The 8,972-nt window shown below is 37.7% G+C and overlaps 1 protein-coding gene across 1 annotated transcript in view; it reads right to left on the bottom strand.

Annotated features, from left to right (window-relative positions):
- Window positions 1-755, bottom strand: part of LOC127578284 (forkhead box protein P2-like) — a 309,971-nt gene extending 309,216 nt beyond the window's left edge. Inside the window, 1 exon segment of the mRNA XM_052030109.1 lies at window positions 611-755. The gene's annotated coding sequence lies outside the window, so the exon portion shown is untranslated.
- Window positions 756-8,972: the final 8,217 nt, after the last annotated feature.

Here is an 8,972-nt window from a genome sequence, read left to right as displayed (position 1 = left end):
AAGAGGAAAAACTGAGAAGCTAGCTCACTGTCAAAGCCACCACCAGGCAACTATTTACAGCAGTATTTACACTACTGTGAATACACCTCTGCCCGATCACGTCCCAGACTGATGGCATTTTGTGCTGGTAATTAAAACAAATCAAGCAGCTCTGTGATTGTTTTGGCGTCCGAGGACAATCATACACAAAATCAGCATTTAATCACTGGGGTATGTCTTTGGTGTGCAACGTGAGGGGTGACAAAGGTTCAAGACTGAGCCAGCATGCTTACCATAATGTATCTAAAGTAGGTGCTCAATCCCTGTCAAAAACACCAGCCTTAACCTATCTGTTCCTTCCTCAAGCCTCCATATCAGTAATAAATACGCTGCCGCTTGCCTTATTAGGACAAGCTTACTATTATACACTGTGCTTTGGATAAAATTCCTGAGCTCTGCAATTCACAGCCAAAGCAAAAATAATGAGACCAAAGGCACAGGCAAAATATCTCACTTAAAAAAACAAAATAATCTTAAATTTACATCAAAACTACTTCTCATGGACAATTTATGTTCACAGATGTTAATCAACCCTCAATCTTTTGAACACTTGATAGCATCAATTACCAACCTTAAGTAGAATCACAGTGTTCCAGCTCCTCAGCCACCACATCAGGAGGATGATGTATTAAGATATATACAGTAAAGTAAACAATACATAGTTGCAATGAAATGGAAAATTTTTCAGCTAATGGTGTTTGTCAATCCTTTGTCAATTTTTCTGCCTGCCACAGATGTTTTTCTTAGCTGCTTCACAAAAACAGGAATCAACTAGCACAGAAGAAAGACTTTCTCTCCCCGAGGAAAAGAGTACAAAGCCAAGTCTGTACACAGCAGATGCAAAGAAAGTCCATCTGCTACCAGCTCACAACACCACATGGAGTTCTAAGATTTAATACTGTGAGTAACCTAGCAGTGTTTGGCTGTACACACCATCTTTATAAAAGGTGGGAAATCCTAACCCTAACCACAAAGGCTAAATGTAAAATCTACTGCACAGAAACCAGACAATAAAAATGAGTTTTCAGAATCAGTAAATCAAATCATTAATTTGGCATCATTTTTCAACTTTTGTGCAAGAACTGGCTAGTTCTCTAGGAGTTCCACCCCAGGCAGGCATGACAGCATTTTCAGTTTTATAGCCTCTAACTCCAGGGAAAGACCACTTGAACTCACAGCTTCAAGCTGTGCACAGGCATGAGTGAACAGGCTTTTAATAGCACATTACCTACGGGTTTAAATGAAGCACCTTTTAAGTGTTACTAAACAGTAAATTTTTCTAAATGATCTTCAGCCAAAAAGTTTTCTGCTACTGTTTTTTTAGTAGTAGCCACAGATGAATAACATCTGCCTACACTTTGTATTTTTGCAAAATCCCAAAGAAAAGAGGGGAAGTTATCTAAAGGACTACTTAATAAGTAACTGCCTCTAATAACCTATAAAGCATACATTTTGAGTAAGTAATTGGAGTAATTTTGAGCAGCACCTACCACACTCTCAGAATATACCTAGCCCCCTCCTCTAAAATAAAGTTCTTTAGTCACTGAAACAAACAGCTGAATATTTTGTATATTTAGATTTTACTAATATCCAACTCACTGAGATCTGGTTTTGACAAATTTCTAAAATTATTCTGAACATAATTGGTTTTCACTTGAAAAGAATAAGGAAAACAATTAAAACAAGATCTGCTGTTACAGGAAAATGAAGGGTTCAAGTGATACAAGGTTACTACCATCCAAATTTTCTTAATGGATTTATTGTTCTTACTTTTATGGAATCTGTCATTTTGATCCTATTGTTACACAGATTCCCTCCTCCCTGCACATCTTTTAAAAATATCACTTTCTTTGCTGTATTACCTCATTTAATATTTCTTCATGCATATGTTTGTGAATAATTGTGAATAATAAATACAATGACTGTATTCCACATCAAGGTGGGGGGTGGGGTTGGAAGAGGAATTATCATCTATTATCATGTCAGTCAAATGAAATTCTAACACAAATCTGTTTACAATATGATGATAATGTGCTGAACTGCTATACAGTACTATCCAACACAGTCTCACTCTGATAATAGTTAATTGCCTGGGTAAAATGAAAAAAAATCTTCAACCATTTTTCCATTGAAAACTTTTGCTTCAGCCTACCTCTATTATTAAAATATCATTTCAATTTAAATGCACAATTTTCCTCTTCTTTTCTTAGCCTGAACTAGAATATTTGTACTTCTTTTCCTCCTACAGGCTTTTGACCTTCTGAGGTCAAAAAGGACAAACAATACCACTAGTGTCTGCTTTGCAAAAAAGCTGGGGTTGCTGTCTGCAAGCAATGGTATCATTTCCATGGCAACCCCCTAACTATTAATTTTCAATTAAAGCAGACACAAAGCGGACAGCCTCAGGCCGACAGACGATGTCAAAAGCGTATCTCTAAATGCAACAGTTTCATGCAGCTATCAGTGTCTCTGCCACCAGGCTGCATCATTGCAACATCAACTTCAGCACTTAACAAAATATATATGTACCATAAGACAATATAGCTGCTATTGTTTCATTCAATGGTCAACACTCTACTAGGTATTTTTATTATTATTTTTGCTGGGATGGTATTGTGAGACTTTCAGATGGCATTATTTTACTTTGCAAAGTAACAGATATAACAAATATAGAATTATAAAACTATATGGGATAAACTTCAAAGCAACATAATCAATCATTCAACCATTGTTATACGAATCATGATGCAATCTCTTTTTAATAAATTCTCACTTATATTATCAAAATATACCATAAAGTGCAAATTAATCCATAAAATACAATGCAATCTAATTCTGCTTCATTGTTCCAGGTGAAACAAAAAATGAACTGTAACAAGAATACCAATATCAGTGCTAATATTTGGTCAAGTCCAAACAAAATGTTAAAAATTTCCTTGCACAATATCAAGAATTTGCAAATATCAGATTTTCCTGTAACAAAACATCAAGATGTTTCATAATTCCTCATTTTAATCCTGACCACATAATAAAGTATCAATTATGAAGTCCATAATAGGAGTCTTGAATATAAATGGTAACCTAATCTTTTATAAAGGAGTTTAAAAGAAACTAATGTCCGAGACTGACCCAGCTTAAGACCATGTGAAATTTTCACCATAAAATCCAATATTTATCAAAAACATTCATGTTAAAAACAAATCAATGGCATGGAAAAGATCAAGGAAAGCATTCTAAAACGTGTGGTGATAAAAAAATGTTTAAATGTATTTAGGCCCATTAACACTCTCTCTAAAGTTCTACTGTAAAGCAATTCTTCCTTTACAGCAATGGTACAGGTTGAAATGATTTCTAGATCTGCCTCTGAAGACTAGCTCCTGACATTCAGTGTACATGCTCTGATCTCAAAGAGTCAAATGGAAAAATACTTACATTGCCAAAAATGAATCCTCAATACTTCATTCCTTCTCATTTTAATCATAATAAACTGACTGAGATATTTGTGTGTGTGTTCCAACCAAAAATTTATAAAGTGGTTGAAGAAGAGTGTGCAGTAGAAAAGTAAGTAAGGAATTAGAGGGAAATCAGCAAGCTCAAAGGCCAGGAGAGTCAGGAGGCCTGGAACAGAGGAGACCCAAGGTATTTTTGAACACTTCTTTCCCTCTTGTCCAACAACGTAAATTTTACTTAAAAGTTGCTTATGTGATCAGAATACTTGCTGCAATTAGCAAGTGTGGGCCCATAGTTAAAATGGCTTGCATACTCTTAGAATACAGACCGTTCACCTCTCTGGTCGACCAACCATGGCTGAATTCAGGCAAGTAAAAACGGTGAGGATGGGAAAGCCTTGAGGGTAGTGCCATGTCTTTCCCAGCACTTTAATCCCCATTATTCCTGTTGCAAATAGGGAAATCTGCTTCAGAGCTCGATGCAAGAACAATGTGATATTACGGCACTCACTAGTTTTGACAGATTATACTTTTAGAGGAATGCAGATAAACACCACTGACTAGCACTGCCTTGCTCCCACTATTTACTTAACAGTAATTTACATTTATATAGTGACTGTAGTGGAAAAACTAATGCACTTCACAAACGTATTATTAAACAAAGAAGAATACCAAACCAAAGAATGAAATGTTAAATGGAATGCCCAAGATGCACGAAAATATGCAGATTCAAGGAGGGATTAAAGAAAATATGAGGAGTATGCAGAGGAAATCAAGAGTGTATTACTAAGTAATTGAAGGAATACTCATCAATGCTAAGGAAGAAGCAGTGCTAGTGCTGGAGGAAAGCTTATTCCTGGGAGGGTGGTAGGGTTGGAAAAGATTATGGAGATAGGAGCAAGATCGTAAAGAAACTTAAATAAGTGGGTAATAATAGCTTTGGGTACCTGGCGTGACCTGGTCACCAAACAAAGTGACAATGTCTGAATGTGCCTATCTGGCCTGTGTGTGGCATGAATCATGGCAGCAGTGTTTTGAATGAATTGAAGGAGTTAAAGGAAGGAGGTACAGCCAAGTCAGCTGTGGAAAAGTTAAATGTGAAAGTGGGAAAGGCATAGTTGAAAGTTTTGGTAGCAGACTGAATAAGGCAGAGAGGGAGGCTAGTAATATTATGGAGGGAGAAGTAAGTGGACTTTGAGATGAAAAGGATATATGTGAGGAGGGGTTGGAGTCAGTGAGAAAGCATGGAGTTTGTGAGAAAGGATGAAGTTAACTACTTCCCAGTGTTTAACTTGAGAAAAGGTTTGGAATATCCAAGAGTGGATGGTGGATAAGCAGGACAGTCCAGTGTTTGATAGCTCCAAATCATTCAAGGCCAAGGTGTCTGGAGACAGAGGGTTGATTTTTAATGTAATGCTGCACTCAGAATGAGGTGGTAGTGATGGAACGTTGGGAAGGGTGATGTCAAAAGTATGTGAAAAACAAACATTTCCCCCAGTATGTCAACCAGTGACTTTTCTTTAGCCCAGCACTGGATTAGCACATTATTTCTGGGTTGAATGGGATGAATGAAGAGGATCACAAGTGAATTCCATCTTCAGTATTTAATGCTGCACTGGAAATGGAACATTTGTTGGATTCTAAAGTTAGGAGCAGAATGCAAGGAAGGGAAACAATGCAGTGCAGACAAACAAAAACTGCCATTAGTTTAGGGACTCCGTGCCAGAGATTATGCTGGGGGCTATATGGGTAAACCAACAGAAAGCATAAGTTTATTTGTGGCATCATGAAGACATGGGTGGAGATTGATATGGAATTTAGCAGTAGGAACACAGTGCCATGCTTCAATGCCGAACAAGATTAGAGAAGGAAAGTGCAATAGCACATTCAACTACATCCCCCTACTCTATCCTCTTAAACCTAGCCCAACACATCATTCTTCACACTAACTCACCTTCCAGCTATGCTAACCTCTCAGTTTATGCACCTGCACAACCCAAATATATGTCTCTTGTCCACTGACACTTAACTTCATATTTCAACGATAACATGCCTGCCACTCTTAAGATCAGTCTACTCTCAATCATCAGTAAATTGATGGAAAGTGTCATCAACTGTGCTATTTATGAATACACTGATTTTCAATTTAGTTCCACCTGAGTCACTCAGCTCCTGAGCTCTTCACTGCCTTTGAACAAACCTGGATCAAGCAGCTGAATTCCAGAGGCAAGGTGAGAGAAACTGCTCTTTGTTATTAAGGAAGCAAACTAGAATCAATGGACAAGGATAAAGCTTCCACTGTTGGAATTATTGCAGTCTGTTTTTTTTTCTTGGAGACCATTCATATTAGGCCCAGAACGAAACTACAAGTTCCCAAAGACAGTGCCCTATGCCTACCAACTTCAGCTTCTTCATTGAAGACCATCTCTTCATCATAACATCAGGATAACATATTCATTGATGATTGTACAGTTCTATTTCATTTACAACTCTTCTGATAATGAAGCAGTTATACCTGTATTTAAGAAGATCTAGACAACAATTAGGTTTGGGCTGATGGGTGGCAAATAACATTTGTGCCACGTAATTGCTAGGCAATGGACATCTTTACAAAGAAAGTATATAATCACCTATGACCTTCAACAACAAAATCCTCCCCCAGGAACATCTGGGGGGGTCACCAATAACCAGAAATTTAAACTGGACCAGTTATGAAAATACTATGGATGCAGTAGTATGTCAGGTTCCCTAAAGGCTTCCCCCATCTACTGGATGCAATTTAGGTGTCTGATGCAATACTTCCCAGTTGCTTAAGTAAGTACAATTCCAACAAAACCCTCAATATTATGCACAGCCATGGGTCTTGCCTGACTGATATCATCTTAAATATTCACTCCCTATACCACTTGTAGGCTTCTTCTACAGCACTTTCCTTCTGACTGTCCTCTTCACAGATAAATTGGTGCAACTGCCAGACCTGGCAAACAAATCATCAGTCAAATAAATAATGCATTTGTGGACTATATTCTTCAACATACTGCAGATATCTACAACAGAGTCATAGAAGAATCCTGAGATTATGAAGTTGAGGACAGTGTTGATTTTGGTATCCATTGAAAAAGGATAGTAGAGCAGACCATTAAGTCTACTCAGCAACACATCCTTTCCCAGCAGGCTGTGCAGGTCTCCCTCTATCTGCAGTGAGGCCTTGAAACATAAGTGTTTAGACATGTTATCTTTCCTGTATGCACCATGTAACATGTTTGCTGTCCCACAAACTGTGCCTCTTCATTGATCCCTTCAGTCTGCGAGTTGGTGATATCTGAAGAACAGTCTGTTGATGTTTGTAGCTTCTCATTATATGACGTTGAATTAAGATAGTGCAGAATGACCAGCACCCTTGCTTCTATTAGATCTCCATTCTGTAAATCACGTAAACTCCAAAGTTTAGACACTATGATCCAAAGTTTATGATGTTATTTCTCACCAAATGTTTTCAAGCACAGTATTTATTGACAGATATGCCTCCTGACAATAACCTTTCCAATTCCATTATAGCATTGTCATAGTTCAAGTGCTTTCATTGATTAGCCTTAGAAAGTCCATAAAACATGGACAATGTTAAATATACAAACATGTTAATATTGAGCAATTAACACATTGAATTCCACTTCTGAGGGACTGTTTTCTCACAAGAGCAGGGTATTCAGCCAAAGTACAGGTGCTAACTCTATGAAGAAGTCTTCCTAGTTACAAGTCTCCCAAGATAAAGGTGGCTGCTGTGAATTTATCCCTTGCATTAAAGGCTCTGTGGTGGAGAGAATGTGATTTACTCTTACAAGAATGTTTAAGAAGTGCTTATTCCAGTCATGTAAATAACAGAGTTTTAGTGGTGCTACCTGATAGCTTCAGGGTCCCAGGTTCAAGCCTAACCTTCAGTGCTCTCTGTGTAAAGTTTGCATGTTCTTCCTTTGACACTGTGAGTTTCTATTGGATGATCTAGTTTCCTTCCCTAGATGTGCTGATAACTTAATTGGCAACTATAAACTATCCCTTAGGTAGGTAAATAGCAAAAAGAATCTGATGGGTATACAAGAGAAAACAGTTCAGGGCTACAGGGAAATAAGGAGAGGTAAATGGACATGGAATTATCCTGCAGGGATCTGGCATCAATTCAGTCTGTTGAATGGCCTCCTTGTGTGTTGTAAACAAACAACATTACCACAATTTGGAAAATAATCTTTATTCCAGAAGGTCACAACCACAAAGCAGCCTCCATGGTATTTTCTCCGATTCAAACTGTTCTATAACAAACCATTTCAAGTGTACATAATTAAGACTTGTACTTCAGGTTTCCTCAACATGAAGTTCAGAGTGATCAGGAGAAAATGCCTTTGGCCACAATATCATCTTACCACTGACCAACTGGCCTATTTTTTTTTAAAACACTTCTATGAAGATGTGCAATGGATATCTGTAATTTCTGCATTATAAGTTACAATATATTGACAGTGTTTTCTGATTGTTTATACCATATGTGCTAAACGTGCATTTCAGCTGTGTTCACTCCTTGTGAAATGTAAACCTTTGCATGGGGCTTGAATATGTATCCTGCTCCTAAGCACACCTCAACTTTCAGAGACAGCAGTGCTATCAAGGTTATAAAGGGGCAAACCCCAATCCTACAAATATAACTAATGCCAGTGTCAGTGCCCTGAAGTCTTCCTTTCTTAAAATCACCCTTGGTTCAGCAATGACATTTGGAGTTACTTATGCAGCAAACAGGAAAATAATTTGCAATTAAACATTACAGCAAATTAAACATTTTTTAAAAATCCCAATGTGCATCACAGAAAAATAGTGACACTAACTGCAGTGAGAAAATAAAAGGTCAAAGTTATAGGTTTTGGAAAGGGACTTAAAGAGTCCAGTAATAGATGGAGGAACTTAAAGTGGAAATTCCAAACTCTGGCCCTGGATGGCTAGAGATATAAAAAGTCATGAATATGGGGCCAGAGAGTCAGGTGGTATGGAGCTGGTTGCAGGAATGGAGAAGGTTCCAGAGATAAAGCGATGTAAGATCATGAAGGATTTAAAAAGATGTTGAGATTTATTTTATTGGACAATCTGCAGAAAGTAGACGACAGCAAAGATAGGGTTGATGGGTGTAATAATCTAGGATATATTACAGAATAATCATTGCCACATGATCATGAATCCAACCTCACCATCATCATCATCTAAACTACAGTTGCGTCCTGACACAGAACTACTTGCATAACTCATCTGCTGTTCCCACATTTTTCTGTATTTGCCACTGGAGCAATCAGCACATTGATCCATCAGAGCACAGAACTTCAGGCATAAGCACCGGAATCAAATGGTTTATGTATGTATGGAATTAGATGCATTTTAAGATGGGTGAATGCAAAAGAAATAATTCCAACACACTCTTCTTAAAAATAAACAGTGCATAATGGCCAG

This window comes from Pristis pectinata, chromosome 15 (genome assembly GCF_009764475.1).
Source record: "Pristis pectinata isolate sPriPec2 chromosome 15, sPriPec2.1.pri, whole genome shotgun sequence".
Classification (NCBI taxonomy): Eukaryota; Metazoa; Chordata; class Chondrichthyes; order Rhinopristiformes; family Pristidae; genus Pristis; species Pristis pectinata.
This window is presented reverse-complemented; position numbering and strand designations above follow the sequence as displayed.